Consider the following 14,486-nt stretch of genomic DNA (forward strand, 5'->3'; position numbering starts at 1 on the left):
TTTTTCCACCATTAAGGAACCCGAATAATAATAATAATAATAATAATAATAATAATAATAATAATAATAATTTATTAGATTTGTATGCCGCCCCTCACCGAATGTGTGCTCCCTTAATCTTCACACAAATTTATTTATTTATTTATTTATTTATTTATTTATTTATTTATTTGATTTTTATGCCGCCCTTCTCCTTAGACTCAGGGCGGCTTACAACATGTTAGCAATAGCACTTTTTAACAGAGCCAGCCTATTGCCCCCACAATCTGGGTCCTCATTTTACCCACCTCTGAAGGATGGTGGTGAGATTTGAACTGCTGACCTTCAGATCTACAAGTCAGCTTCAGTGGCCTGCAGTACAGCACTCTACCTGCTGTGCCACCCCGGCTCATAGTATTTTCCAAGGCAGAAATGCATAGAAATAACAATAAAAGTCCAAGCACCTTTAAAATAAGAAATTACTATTGATAGTTGCATATTGCAGATGTACAGATAGTCCTTGAACTATTGTACTTGGGACTAGAATTTCTTAAGTGAGTCACATCCAATTTTATGACCATTTTTTGCCATGGCTCAGAGAATCACTGCAGTTCTTAAGTGAATCATGTGGTCATTAAGTGAATCTGACTTTCCACATTGGCTTTGCTTGTCGGAAGCCAGCGGGGACTGTTGCAAATGGTGATTATGGGAACCTGAGATGCTGCAACTTTTGTAAATACATGCCGTGTGCCAACAGCCCAGATTTGATCACAGGACTGTGCGGATGTCACAACAGTTGTGAGAGGACTGGCTGTAAGCCACTTTTTTTCAGTGCCATTGTAACTTTGAACTACACACATTACAGTTAAAACCTTGCTAAAGGATTGTTTGTAAGTCAAGGACTACTGTAATTACCATACTGTAAAAGGGTATTTAGAATGGTTGAATTTACATTTAAAAGGACTACCACGGAGGGTATTGTCTGATAAACAATGAAAACATGACAAATTGCATGTTTTATACTTATATTAATAGCCACAGTATATAATTGGGAGAAGATATACAATATGCCAATGTTAGGGTACATTACTAGAACATTTTCCTTATATAGATTTTTTAAAATCTATATAACCTGCCAGAGAAAAACATTGCTCTATTAACAGCAGTGGTACAATTGAATTTTCTTGATCAGCTCATCGATAATTTTGACTTACCCGTAATTTATATCACTTTGGACTCTAGTGTCATACAAAAAGTCAAGGAATGCTATTTGTTCCTGATTCTAAAATCTGGATTGGGCACTATTTTGATGACTGGGACTCCGTGTAATATTGTTTGCCTGGCCAAAGGCACACAAATGCTTTTGGGAGGAATTTGGTATTTTTCTTTAATCTTTCCCTCCCCCATCTCCCAAAAGCTGGCGCTATAGTTTTCTAATGTTTCCTATTTCAAAAGGCTACACTTAGAACTTAGAATAACTTTATTGTCACTTTGAATGTACACTAATTGGCATATATTAAAATGAAATTTTGTTGCATACGAAAGACTGGTGCCAGGAAACTATGGCAGCAGTCTTTAGCAGCTGGGATCAGAAGTGATTCTAGGAAGTGCAAAAACGGGATTCAGTGCCACATACAAGTTGCTCACCAGTACCTCGGCCACTGTTACCACCTCATTCTTAATTACTAGTCCTCTTCCCTAGCATTTCTATGACTTGCTTGCTGGTCAAATAAATATCCTGTGAACAAGCCAATTGTGGTACTAATAGTTTTCCTAATTACTACCACAAGTGCTGGATGTTAAAGGAGGCCTGAGCAATGCCAGCGACCGAATCCCAGCGACCGATTAGGTCCCACAGAGTTGGCCTTCTCCATGTCCCGTCAACTAAACAATGTCGTTTGGCGGGTCCCAGGGGAAGAGCCTTCTCTGTGGCGGCCCCGACCCTCTGGAACCAGCTCCCCCATGAGATTAGAACTGCCCCCATCCTCCTTGCCTTTCGCAAACTCCTTAAAACCCACCTCTGCCGTCAGGCATGGGGGAACTGAAATATCTTCCCCTGGCCTATACTGTTTATGAATGGTATGTTGTGTGCATGTTTTTTTAAATTATGGGTTTTTAGCTTTCTAATTATTGAATTTGTATTACATATTGTTTCTGTAACTGTTGTGAGCCGCCCCGAGTCTGCAGAGAGGGGCGGCATACAAATGTAATAAATAAATAAATAAATGCCGAAAAGTAAAAAAACACTAAGAGTTCTTCCCCCCCCCAAAAAACACTACCTTTGATAGATGCCTAAACATGCTGATCCTTGGTGTAAACCCCATCTTCAACCCTTCTGTCTATACCAAGACTTTTCAACCTTTCTAATGCCGCGATCCCTTAATACAGTTCCTCATGTTGTGGTGACCCCCAACTATAAGTCTAGCGCCAATTCTCCCAACAGAGCTTTAAACTGATTGGCAGGAAGGTCAGAGGGACACCCCCACTGTTAACGCCTGATTAGTTGGATTGTAAAAATATATTTCAAGGTGCCAGAATAGAAGCTTTAGTTCCTAACACCATGGAAAAATTGTCTTTCCCCATGGTTTTAGGTGACCCCTGTGAAATGGTTGTTTGACCCCCAAAGGGGTCCTGACCCCCAGGTTGAGAACCAATGGTCTATTACAGAGGAGAATCTAAGCCAGTATCAATAATTTTAATAGACTTGAATCCATGTCAGGATTCAGATAATTATGTCAAGAAAGGGAAGTGTTCAGTTTTGAGTCTGGGCTTTTCTCTCTTAAGCAAATAGCCCAAAAATTCTTACTCAAAATATTCACAGCAATTCCAGTGTGATTTTATTTTAATTTTTTTTAATGAACACAGATGTTAATAACACCAATGTTTGCAGAAAAAATATTTAACAACTTCTTCTAGTATTTATTCATGAGGCTATTATCACATGGCATATACAACTGCTATTCCCATTCATCCCCCCTCCCCAAATAATAGCTACTCTATCCTCAGATCCCAGAGACACTTTTTAAAATATACATTCATCATTATCCAGAAAATGGAAGGCCAAACACTTCTGAAGAAATAAAGGCAAGGCACATGATAGTGAGTAAAATCTCCGTGCCTATGTTTAACATATCTTATGTTTGGCAATAATATTTTCCCTCTTAGTATTAAGTTACAATGTATTCCTATCAATAAAATCTCACTGGTATTAAAAATTAGATAGCAATACATATATTAGCATATACGGTGCTTTTTGCGTAAGGATTACCTGAACAAGGAGTTTCTCTCTTTCTCAGATAATCACTACTGAATCTATGGGAGAGCCTCTGTCTCTATTACTAAATGATCTAGATTTACTTCAGTTTCTTGTAAATGGAGATTCCTCTTGCCCTTGCATATTTCTGTTTCTCAAGGTTATTAGAACTTGGTCAGGAGTTTAATCATGCCAATGTCCTTGAATACAGGGCAAGGCAGGCTTCACTCCAGCCTAAAATATTCCTTCATATGGCAATTTTAAAACAATAGAAATGGAGTTTCAATACTGTAATACAAAGAATCCTAGATTGCCATACCCACAGGTAATATGCCTTGTTGAATTGGCACCTGCAGCAATCAGATCAACACCAGGTAGTTTGTAGCCCATCATAAAACTGACAAAGAGCAATCTCCTTTGGGGAATTCACATGAACAATACATTCATCCTCTTGGTTCCATATATTTGCTACAGGAAAATCTTTACAAAGACTCTCCAACATAATATAAATGGATAAAATAGATATATAGTTACCTCCAGGAGTGGGCTACTGCCTGGATTGGGGGGAACACAGTGGGAACATAGCGAAAATGGAGCTCCACCCCAGAGCACCCAATTTGCACTGAAAGATGTTGAAAGAAAATGCAGGGCGTCCTGCGTAAGCCACACCCACAGTGTGGTAGTAAAAATTTTGGTAGCCCTTCACTGGTTACCTCTCAGGTTCCCCGTGTAGCTGCCCTGAGTAACGTATGTTGAGCTAAATATATTTTACACATATTTAAACTCTTCCAAAATAATAAAAAAATGATGTGATTATTTTATTTCAACTATTTGTTGTTTTCTTAGACCAAAGGAAAGAAGGTTGGGTGGTAGAAGTATTTTGTGTGTTATGACATTAAGCCCAGCCTCTCTAGGAAACCCTTTTCCACACTGGATAATTAGAGGGGCGGGATGGGTGGGGGAGATGCTGGTTCTCGAATCTTTCTTGAATGACATTTCATGAAACTTTTGTTATAATTTGAAATGCAAGTTAAGATCTTTATATTGATACCATTTGCTTTTTCTAAAAGAAAGTGAAACGTATCTATTGTGAGACACTGGGGTGTTATCATATATAATTAATGCAACAACTGAAAATTCTCTTCAATTTTCAAAGCTTTTAGCTGCTGGCAATGGACTACTATAATAATAGCTGTCCTTATTCCAAGGCATTTATAGAATATCACTCCAATACACTGGGATCCATGCTGTATTTGCATTTACTGGTACAATCCTTTCTATGTTATTGTAAAAACAAACAAACCTGGACATGCTACAAAGGAAATTTACTGTTCATAAGACCCAATAAGGATCTTGCACTTAAAAAAAATATCTTTATTGGTTTCCACATTTTACGTATCACAATAATTCTTTAAGCAGATCTACAGCATTTTGTATACATTTTATATTTATACAGTTTATACATTGTCTTACAATATTTTTTAGTTCTTCATACCACACCTTCTCTTCAACTTTCTATCATCAATCCAATCATATCACTTTTCCCATATTACATAATAGTCTGAATTTTTTGTCCTCTAAGTTATGTAGTTAATGTGCCCATTTCCATGCAAACAAATATTTTTTTAATTTTTAAGCTCTTGATAGGTGTATTAGGGTTCCTCCAGCATTGCACATATGCAATCCTGGCAGCAGCTGTAATATGCAAGATCAAGTACTTGATGTTTTTGTCATATTCTCTTTTGAATATTCCTAGTAAAAACAGTTCCAGATAAATTCAGATCTTGCACTTTCATTCACCTGCTGTCCTTGATTATAAACTGTCGGGCAGTGCTTTGATTATGTAACGATTATTCATATTTCTATACACAAACATTTGTAGAATGGTAGACGATGATTTAAGAGGCTAGATTCATTGGGTAACCCTGAGCCATCTGCTACTTTTGAACCTCACTCCAATAATGTGAACATTAAAGGGGGTGACATGTATATAGTCTTCTATTCATGAAGAAGGACAATGTATATATGTAAAGAAAAAATTCTTTAAAAATCAAACTCCTATCTCTCCTTTAAAAATTAATGTAATTAAAAGATTTCCTGTTGATGGGTTTGTGCTTTAGTTTTCTTTTGTTAATTAAGGAAAAAAATCCAGTTTGGCTACCAAGCTAAATATTGAGACTGAAAATTAAACTGCAAAAGAAAAAAATAATCAAGTTTTTGACAGCAAGAGAGCCAAAATACCAATATGAGTTGCATAATCTTCTTTCATTCAAATATCTTGACCAAAATGGAACTTATTCTTAGAAAGTAGCACTACAATGTTAGTAATTAAAATCCTGTTTTGTTGCAATTATAATCCTTTTTCTTAGTGGTTTAATCTGGAGTTGTTTAGTCTACAAAGATGACACTGGATGAAAATCATTATTTTGCTTCATCACTTGGGAAGCCCTTCTGAATTTAAGAGCACTGTACGATTTGCACTATTTGCACAAATTGCACTATTTTCATGGTTATCATTGGCACACATAAGCAAAGTGTACAAAGCAGGCTTCCCCATGTTTTGTTCCATAAAGTCTCTTAAAAACTTGAGAACAGAAATATTACTAGGATAGACAGCATTGCATAGTGATTGTGTTTCAAGTACAAAAAAACAATTTATTTGTTGAAAAGTAATCACAGAGAGGTTAAAAACAAATGACTGTTTACATGGAATTCCAACAGTCTTCAATGAAGCATACTGGCAGGTAAACTTGAACAGCACTAGAACCTAATCTCCTTTACAAACTCATTCCATAGTATTATGTAGTATTTTGCATAATAGTGATGTTTTCCAAGATCTCATTTTAGTTGGTGTTATTTATTAAGACCTTAGAACTAGAACCCTACATACACTCACTTTGCTAAAAATCCCACTGAATTCAATGGAACTAAATCCTGAGTAGATGAAGATGTGTATAATATGGTAACTTGCCATCTCTTTTATACAGAAAAGGTAAATTTGGCTTCATTTTTGAGACAGAACTAGAACCCTACATACACTCACTTTGCTAAAAATCCCACTGAATTCAATGGAACTAAATCCTGAGTAGATGAAGATGTGTATAATATGGTAACTTGCCATCTCTTTTATACAGAAAAGGTAAATTTGGCTTCATTTTTGAGACAGAAGGTGTTAAATGTTCATATTACTTTATATAAATTCTTGACGCAAAGTAACACGCAAGTATAGTAGACAGCTATACTGAATTGATCAGTGTCATGATTAGCATAAATTTAATACAGCATGTTGAAGAAAACAATACTGAAAACCCATTCATGAGCAAATCCTGAATTTACTGTAAATTATTGGTCTATGTTTGCTTCTCAGCTCTTCAGGAATGGCATGGCTCACCTGTCTATTAGATGTTTTGATAAAGTGCAAAAGCTACAAAACCTCTTTGCTTGCTGTCAAGCAAAGAGACACTGCTGGACTAGACAGATTGAAGCCGCTAAGTTGATAGGTATGAAACCATTTCTTTCAGAAAGATCTATCTGTACTTGTCCAGGAATCTGTGCTTTTATCTTAATGCTAATTCTAATAATCTGAGATTAAACAAACTAATTCATAGGAAAATACCAGCATAATTAAGACCATATATTGTTGTAAAACATGGCTTCCATAACCATGAATAAACTGAATAAATCACAACACTAAACCTAAACCAAACAATCCACATTGCAATTCAGACCATTGTATGGCTTCATGGGAATTAAGAAATCACAGGCACACTTCGGATTAAAAGGCACATTTATCATGCAGGATCTGAAAATAAACTAAGATACAGTTTAAGTCATGTCCTGGGAGCAGAATCAAGCAACATTGTTTCTACCTACATGACATGCTGAATTTAGTCCGGATCTGCTCAGTTTGATAGAACAGTGCGGTTATGTAAGTTGCCCTGTTTCACATTTCCATTTAAAACGCACACCTGATGTGTTCGGAGGACTATCGACTTGCATAATTCACCCACCTCCCACCCCCCACTTGTTCACCTGCTCCACATTTTTTTGTGCCGCAGATATTGCCAACACTAGCAAAGCGTAAGTAGATTTATTATGTCCTCCAATTCCTAGATAGACGGAATCTTTTGTGCAACCTGATCCCCGGACTACCTCTTAACAAAAGCCCCCCCCCCCTTGTGACGTTCATAAACGAAGTCAGATAGGATTTTCTTCCGACTTGGAATACGGGACTTCTTACATTGCAAAACCAGCGACGGGGTAAAAAAAAACTTTAGTCCCCGAGCGAGCAGGTGAAACCTCGGAATCTAAACAATGTTTTCCCATGAATACAAAATAAAGAAATAAAACCAGCCCCGCTTAGATTGCTGCCTCGCTAAACTGGAACACTCGATAGAGGTTTCTCCCCCCTCTTCTCTCCCCCCCCCCCTCGCCCATCCCCTTCCAGGACATCTTTCCAGCGGTACTTTCCGTCCTGGAAGACTCCACGCGGGCCAACCTGCATTGATCTCAACATCATCAGGTGTCTTTTCCCCACATTGCGCTGTAAAGAACCCGGGGACCATTAAAACTCAATCGCAGTTAAATCCAAGACCAACCTCCCAAAGATCCTGCGGCAATCTTTCAGATCCTACATCCTCCTTTCAGGTCCACCGCAGACCAACTCCCCACAAGAAGCCAGCATCCGGAGCCGCTCCGTTTGTCTGCAATGTGAGCGCCGGGGAAATAAACAGGCTGTTTCCAGCCCGAGCACACAGGCGCGCGCGCATACACACATAAAAAAAACACCACACACACGTGCAGCTCCATTGGCAATTCGCGTTTGTGCGGGGAGGCTTTCGTTACTAACCAGTCAAGTTACAAGGTGCTGGTTTCCTCGCCCCCCCCCCTTCCTTGTATTGGGGACCAGCCCAGGAGACAGACAGGCGAACGGCTTTGAAAACCCAAGACTGACCTCAGGAGTTTTAGCTCTAGTTAGTCTTGCAGCCGGCGAGCTTCAGGAGGGGGGGGGGAGGTAGGCAAAAGCCAGCAGGGCAAAGAGGCAGCAAGCAGTGCTTTATGGAGCCCCCTTCCTCCCTCCCGCCGGCAACGGCTGTCTCCTCAGCCCGAGCGCTTTCCCACTCGGCCTGACAGCTCCGTCTGGCCGCTGTTTTAAGGTGACTCTGGCACCCCTCAGCTGCAGAATTTTCCTCCCGCCTAAAAATAGGCGGGAATCCAACTGCACCTACCTGATTGCTTCTAGCGATGCTGCCTCTATCTTGGAAGACAAACGAGGAGGTGGGTGGAGAGTAAGAGGTGGGGGGGAGGGGAGTCGATGTTGTTGTTTACTCTCTTTTTTAAATTGATTTTTATAATAACAATAACACATTCACACAACCTGTAACATTGTGCTCCGGGGACTCAAAGTGCCCATCACCAAACAACATTCATACATCTCCATACAAAATGGGGGCATATTTTCTATATATCCTTTCGACTCAAGAGTAATATATCTATTTACATATTATAAAGTCATTCTAATTTATTCTTTATACCTTGGTCTCGAATTCTACTAACCACATGTCCTCTTACCTCAGTGTTTCCCAACCTTGGCAACTTGAAGATATTTGGACTTCAACTCCCAGAATTCCCCAGCCAGCGAATGCTGGCTGAGGAATTCTGGGAGTTGAAGTCCAAATATCTTCAAGTTGCCAAGGTTGGGAAACACTGTCTTACCTTATGCCATCGGGTTTTTTTTACTACACACACACAGAGTCAAATTTTTATGACTACACACGTATCCTGAAATGTCTCGAGTTAATGCTGAGGAAGAGCACAGGTCTATTTACCCTGTGCAAGAGTTCTCTTTTAGACACCCACGCCAAAGCCTTGTGCTGAGGGAAGGATTTATTCCAGCTGAAAAGAAACCAAAGTACTGGCTCAGCCTGGTGTTATCCTTGCCTCCAGCGTTTAAATTCATCACATAAAAGTGAATTTACTTCCCAGTTTCTACTCAATTTGCATCCAGTTTGTTATTAGATTTCAGTTTTGGACATCAGGCTGATATTTCACGTTATTCAAGTTATTCAGTACAAAACTAAGGTCCCACAACGTATATGAGGGGCGTATATAAGTGCACTGATGTGCCTATCGTCCCCTGTCCAATTGTCTTTCCTTATCTCATATATCATATATATTCTCTCCCTATCTATCTATCTATCTATCTATCTATCTATCTATCTATCTATCTATCTATATATTATATATATCATATATACTTATATATTCTCTCCTTATCTCTTATATCATATATATTCTCTCCCTCCCATCTACTTCTCTTCTTTTTTACTTTCTATCTTTATATATATTACTTAATGTCTATTCTCTTCCATATGTATTGTATATTGGACAAAGAATAAATAAATAAATAAATAAATAAATAAACGTTCCTCTTTGATGAATTAAGGTGTGATTTCATCAATCTTAACACATCAAAATATAGGGAATACTTCTAGTAGGGATTTTTTTAAAAGAAAATGAAACAGGTTTAAGTTTTTGTTAAATATTCTGATATTCTACTTAAAAACTATGGAAACTACCAGTATGTTTTCTTGAATATTTTTTAAACACACAAAAAAATGCCAATAGTGTTACCTTCCAGGATTCTTTGCAAAAAGCAATGGATTTCAAACTGGGTCAAAATTAGTTTAAAAACAAAATTGTGTTCCTAAGATGCTACAGTGCTTTGAAGCTTTTGATCTCCAAGTGAGCTCCCAATATCCATATAATTTGTACACATTCTGGTGAGGGAGAGGTTAATTTGTTTTTGTTTAATACGTACTTGGCATCTTGGAAAGAGCTTGCAAACCATGCGTGTTTGTGATATGTAAAATAGTCCTGGATGCAAGGAGGTATTAACATGAACAGCTTCCCATAGCTGAAACATTATGGTGTCAAGAAGAGTATAAGTGCAGAGCCCTTGATTACTTTCATTTTTTTAAATGAATAAGTGGGGAAAATATTTGGCTTTTCCTCCAGGTAACTTCCAGTGAATTCTGTGATCCTAGGCCAGGAAGAGCAAACAGTTCCTTTTAAATGAGTCTCAATGAAAATCTTTAAAAGGCCCAATTTGAGATTCAACATGCTGCTATTGATCAAGCAATTTGACTCTTCCCAATTCTAGTCTGGATTTGAAGAATGGGAAAATATGAATTAGCATTTGATGTTTGGCTTGCTTTCTATGTATTCACAGATTTTTAATGTCACATGGCTGTATGACCTTTGCTAAGAGACTTTTACCTTCTAGGAATAGGCCACTTCCTGCTAGAATGAGGACATATGATTGTATGAAATTGTAGCCTTTTATACCTTTATTTAACAGTGAAGTATTTACTGTATTGAATATCAAATCATGTTCAGGCACATGGATTACACACGTGCTCTACATTTTCCTCTAGAGCTGTTATCCAAAGGAATCTTAGTTAATTGGAAATATTTGCATATAAGAAAACAATGTTATAGGAAAACAGTTTCTCTTATCGAGAGACTCAAAAGAGTTAAAATAGAAACATGCAGTTTTGTCTACTTTTTATTATGTTAAAAATGAAGTCTTGCTAATTAATCAGGCATATCATTAGTGGATCAGTTAATCCAAACTATTAGTCCTAAGGATTCTCTACAGAAAACATCTGATAATGTGAATTAGCCTTACTCATACGTGGTACACAACTACTCTCCAAAAAGACCTTGACGCTGTTTCTGAGTGGTCTAACACATGGCAACTCCAAATCTCAACTAGCAAATGCTCTGTCCTACACATTGGGAAGAAGAACCTGAACTCCAAATACGAACTGAATAATCAAATTATCACAGATAATCCCCACTCGGTTAAAGACCTTGGTATACTAATAACAAAAGATTTAAGTGCCAAAGCCCACTGCAACAATATAGCCAAGAAGGCTTCAAGAGTTGTAAACCTAATCCTACGTAGCTTCTGCTCTGGCAATCTCACACTACTTACCAGAGCTTACAAAACTTTTGCCAGACCCATCCTCGAATACAGCTCATCTGTTTGGAACCCATATCGCATCTCAGACATTAACACCCTTGAAAATGTCCAAAGATACTTCACCAGAAGAGCCCTTCACTCCTCCACTCGAAATAGAATACCCTATGAGACTAGACTTTCAATCCTGGGCCTAGAAAGTTTAGAACTAAGACGCCTTAAACAAGATCTAAGTATTGCCCACAAGATCATATGCTGCAACGTCCTGCCTGTCGGCGACTACTTCAGCTTCAACCACAACAACACAAGAGCACACAACAGATTTAAACTTAATATTAACCGCTCCAAACTTGACAGTAAAAAATATGACTTCAGTAACCGAGTTGTCGAAGCGTGGAACTCATTACCGGACTCCATAGTGTCATCCCCAAACCCCCAACACTTTACCCTTAGATTATCTACGGTTGACCTATCCAGATTCCTAAGAGGTCAGTAAGGGGCGAGTACAAGTGCACTAGAGTGCCTTCCGTCCCCTGTCCTATTGCTCTCCTATATCTCCTATACCTTTCTTCTATTCCTATATCTCTTCTTCTATTCTTTCATTGATATATTCTAATCCTATATCTTCTTTTCTATTATTTCTTAGATATATTTTACTATGAGTATCTCCTCTATAACCTTCATCATGTATTTTACTATGTGTATATTGATATATACCCACTAAAACCCTCATTGTGTATTGGACTTTTATATCCTTTCTTTATATATAATAACTCATGTCTATCCTCTTCAATATGTATTGTGCATTGGACAAAATAAATAAATAAATAAAATAAATAAATAAACTTGTACTGTTATGAAGATCTTACTGCTTGAGCATGATGTGCTGCAATAAAAATAGGTGAAAGTCGCATGACTAGACCCAACAATAGCCATTTGCAAAGAAACTGCAAAATTATACCCAATTTAAAGGAAAAGGACACACAGTGGGTGATTATGATGACTTTGCTCCCCTCTCTTGCCTGAGCAACTGGATAAAACAGCATTTGTAAATAAGATTAGATCCTCCATCACTATTTTATAGTTAACCATGATCTATTGGCATTCCTGTTGAACACATATTTTCCCAAAAGGCTATGTTAGTGACATTCTCTTTGAGACAATAGCAAAAATGAGATCTCTACATTTATTGCAACCTATATAATTATGCAAATATGTTCTTTATGTTACTGTGGTTCCTAAAATATTTGTTCTAGAAGTAAAGTGAGGTTCTCCAGAAGACGTGAGGTTCTCCAGACAGTTTTCACTAGCATTCCACAAATCCCCCATTCACACACACACCCTAATTTTAGAGAACACTAAATGGCAATAGTGTTGCTTGGCATTATGAGACTAAAAGGACAGATGAAGCATGGGCATTCTCATTATTTGAGTTATATTTTTTGTAAGAATACTGTATATGATTGATTGCAAAGCATCAGGAGAGGAAAATGGAGTGACAGAGCAACCTGATAAATATTTTCATGTACTGGAGACCTCCCTCCCTCAATGCTGGGCAGATTTTTGCTCAAATATGTAAAAGTGAATTTTATATTGCTGAGAGAAGATAGGCAGTTCTAAAAGGAACTTTGTCTAATTTGATTCTGTCTTTGTCTTAGCATGGTGTGTGTATCTAATAATTATTGTCTGTAAACTAGTTTAATTGGATACTGTAGATTACTTAATAAACTAAGGTTAAAATTAACTTTGGAATTGTGATGAACAAAACCAGACATTATCTAATCCCTTCAGAGATAGGATTTAAGAGAAAATCAAAATGCCAATACAAGAATCTCCTCTTTTCTAATCTAAGATGCCTCCAATATGATATCTAACTTTTCAAATATGACTGTGATTTGACTCTGGGCAAGGAGATTCTGGCTTAGTAGGGCAGCCCACAAGGGTGTTGTAAGAATCATGTAGTCAAAGGTTTCCCCTTTTGCTCTATCCTTCTGTCAAGTTTCTTTAGAAAAACAAAGGAAGGCTCTGATCATTTTCCTTCATGGCAAAGGTCAAATTTTCCTAAGGAACAAAACAACCACTGCAAACAAAATATGCCAAAATAGATTTTTAAAAACCTCCCCTCTTTTTTCCATGACGTGCAGACATTAATGTTGAACGGCAATGCTATTTCAGGCATGTTGCATTATTTATATTTAATCATATTGCACTATATTCATTTTAGAAATGTATGCCTATGCCTTTTCTCATATGTACACTTCAAAAGCGGGGAAGTAAAAATTTCAGCTGAGCACCATGCTGACTGGAGAACATGGGAGATATATTCCAAAACAGCAAAAGGCAGCACACTGAGGCTTGAACCAATGGGAAGTTGATGATTTAGTTAACCTAATATACAGTTGAATGCTAAATTGCCACAGATGTTGGGGGGTTGTAGCTGCAATCTGCTGGACTCCCAGCTGTTCCATTTTATTGGAAGACAGTATTATGTACTCTATTTATCTTCTATGCCTAGTGTAGTAGAAGGCACATTGCCAGATTCTCTATATGAACTTGGATAAGCAGCATCTTGCCCTTTGTCCCAGATGACAGAACATCTTGGGTTGGCCCTGTTTGCATAGGACACAGTACTTCTTCCTCAACCTTGTGTCCAAAATTTGTTAATTACAGTTGTTGCTAGCATGGATCAAGTCATGATATTGATGCAATATTTCCTACTGGTATAAGCAGCATGGAAACCTGATGCCTTGCTGGCTTTCATTGGCTAGCATGGCAGCATTTATGAGAGGGAACTGCCACTGTGATGTTGGATCCAAGCCAGTGTGATCTCTCTGGAACAAGGGAGAAATAGTTCAGATCATCCACATGATTTTGAACAGCTGGTGGTCATGAGTATACTGCAGAAACTGCCATTTTTACAATTAGTTTATGAGTGGAGTGACTGAGAGTTGGGACTACATCAAGTTTGCACTCATAAAGCCACTTTTGCAATTCATTGCCTAAAGTAGATAAAATATATTAAATCAGAAAAGGAATCTGTTTTCTACTTTGTGTTTGCTGTAATTTTTAAGTCATAGAAATATTTTTAAAAACTGTATGTCATATCCTATAATAATGATTCTCTGGAGCTAATGTCCTTTAGATGCACAAGATTGCAACTCTCAAGATTCTTGTGCAAAAGGGCATCACAATTGGACAGTTCCAGATTTGAGAAGATTAAGATTGTAACCTGAAGTGGTAGAAACCTTTCCATGGCCACCATGTAGTGTA

General features: G+C 37.8%; 1 protein-coding gene across 3 annotated transcripts in view; it reads right to left on the reverse strand.

The window, feature by feature from the left end:
• Positions 1-8,364, reverse strand: part of DGKG (diacylglycerol kinase gamma) — a 165,049-nt gene extending 156,685 nt beyond the window's left edge. For 2 of the 3 annotated variants that reach the window (XM_070753133.1, XM_070753131.1), the window contains exon 1: positions 7,831-7,958. The gene's annotated coding sequence lies outside the window, so the exon portion shown is untranslated. Of the gene's footprint in view, positions 1-7,830; positions 7,959-8,186 lie in introns of those variants that run through there. The other variant, XM_070753132.1, reaches the window with a different exon arrangement.
• Between the last annotated feature and the right edge of the window lie 6,122 nt (positions 8,365-14,486).

This window comes from Erythrolamprus reginae, chromosome 5 (assembly GCF_031021105.1).
Source record: "Erythrolamprus reginae isolate rEryReg1 chromosome 5, rEryReg1.hap1, whole genome shotgun sequence".
Taxonomy (NCBI): domain Eukaryota; kingdom Metazoa; phylum Chordata; class Lepidosauria; order Squamata; family Dipsadidae; genus Erythrolamprus; species Erythrolamprus reginae.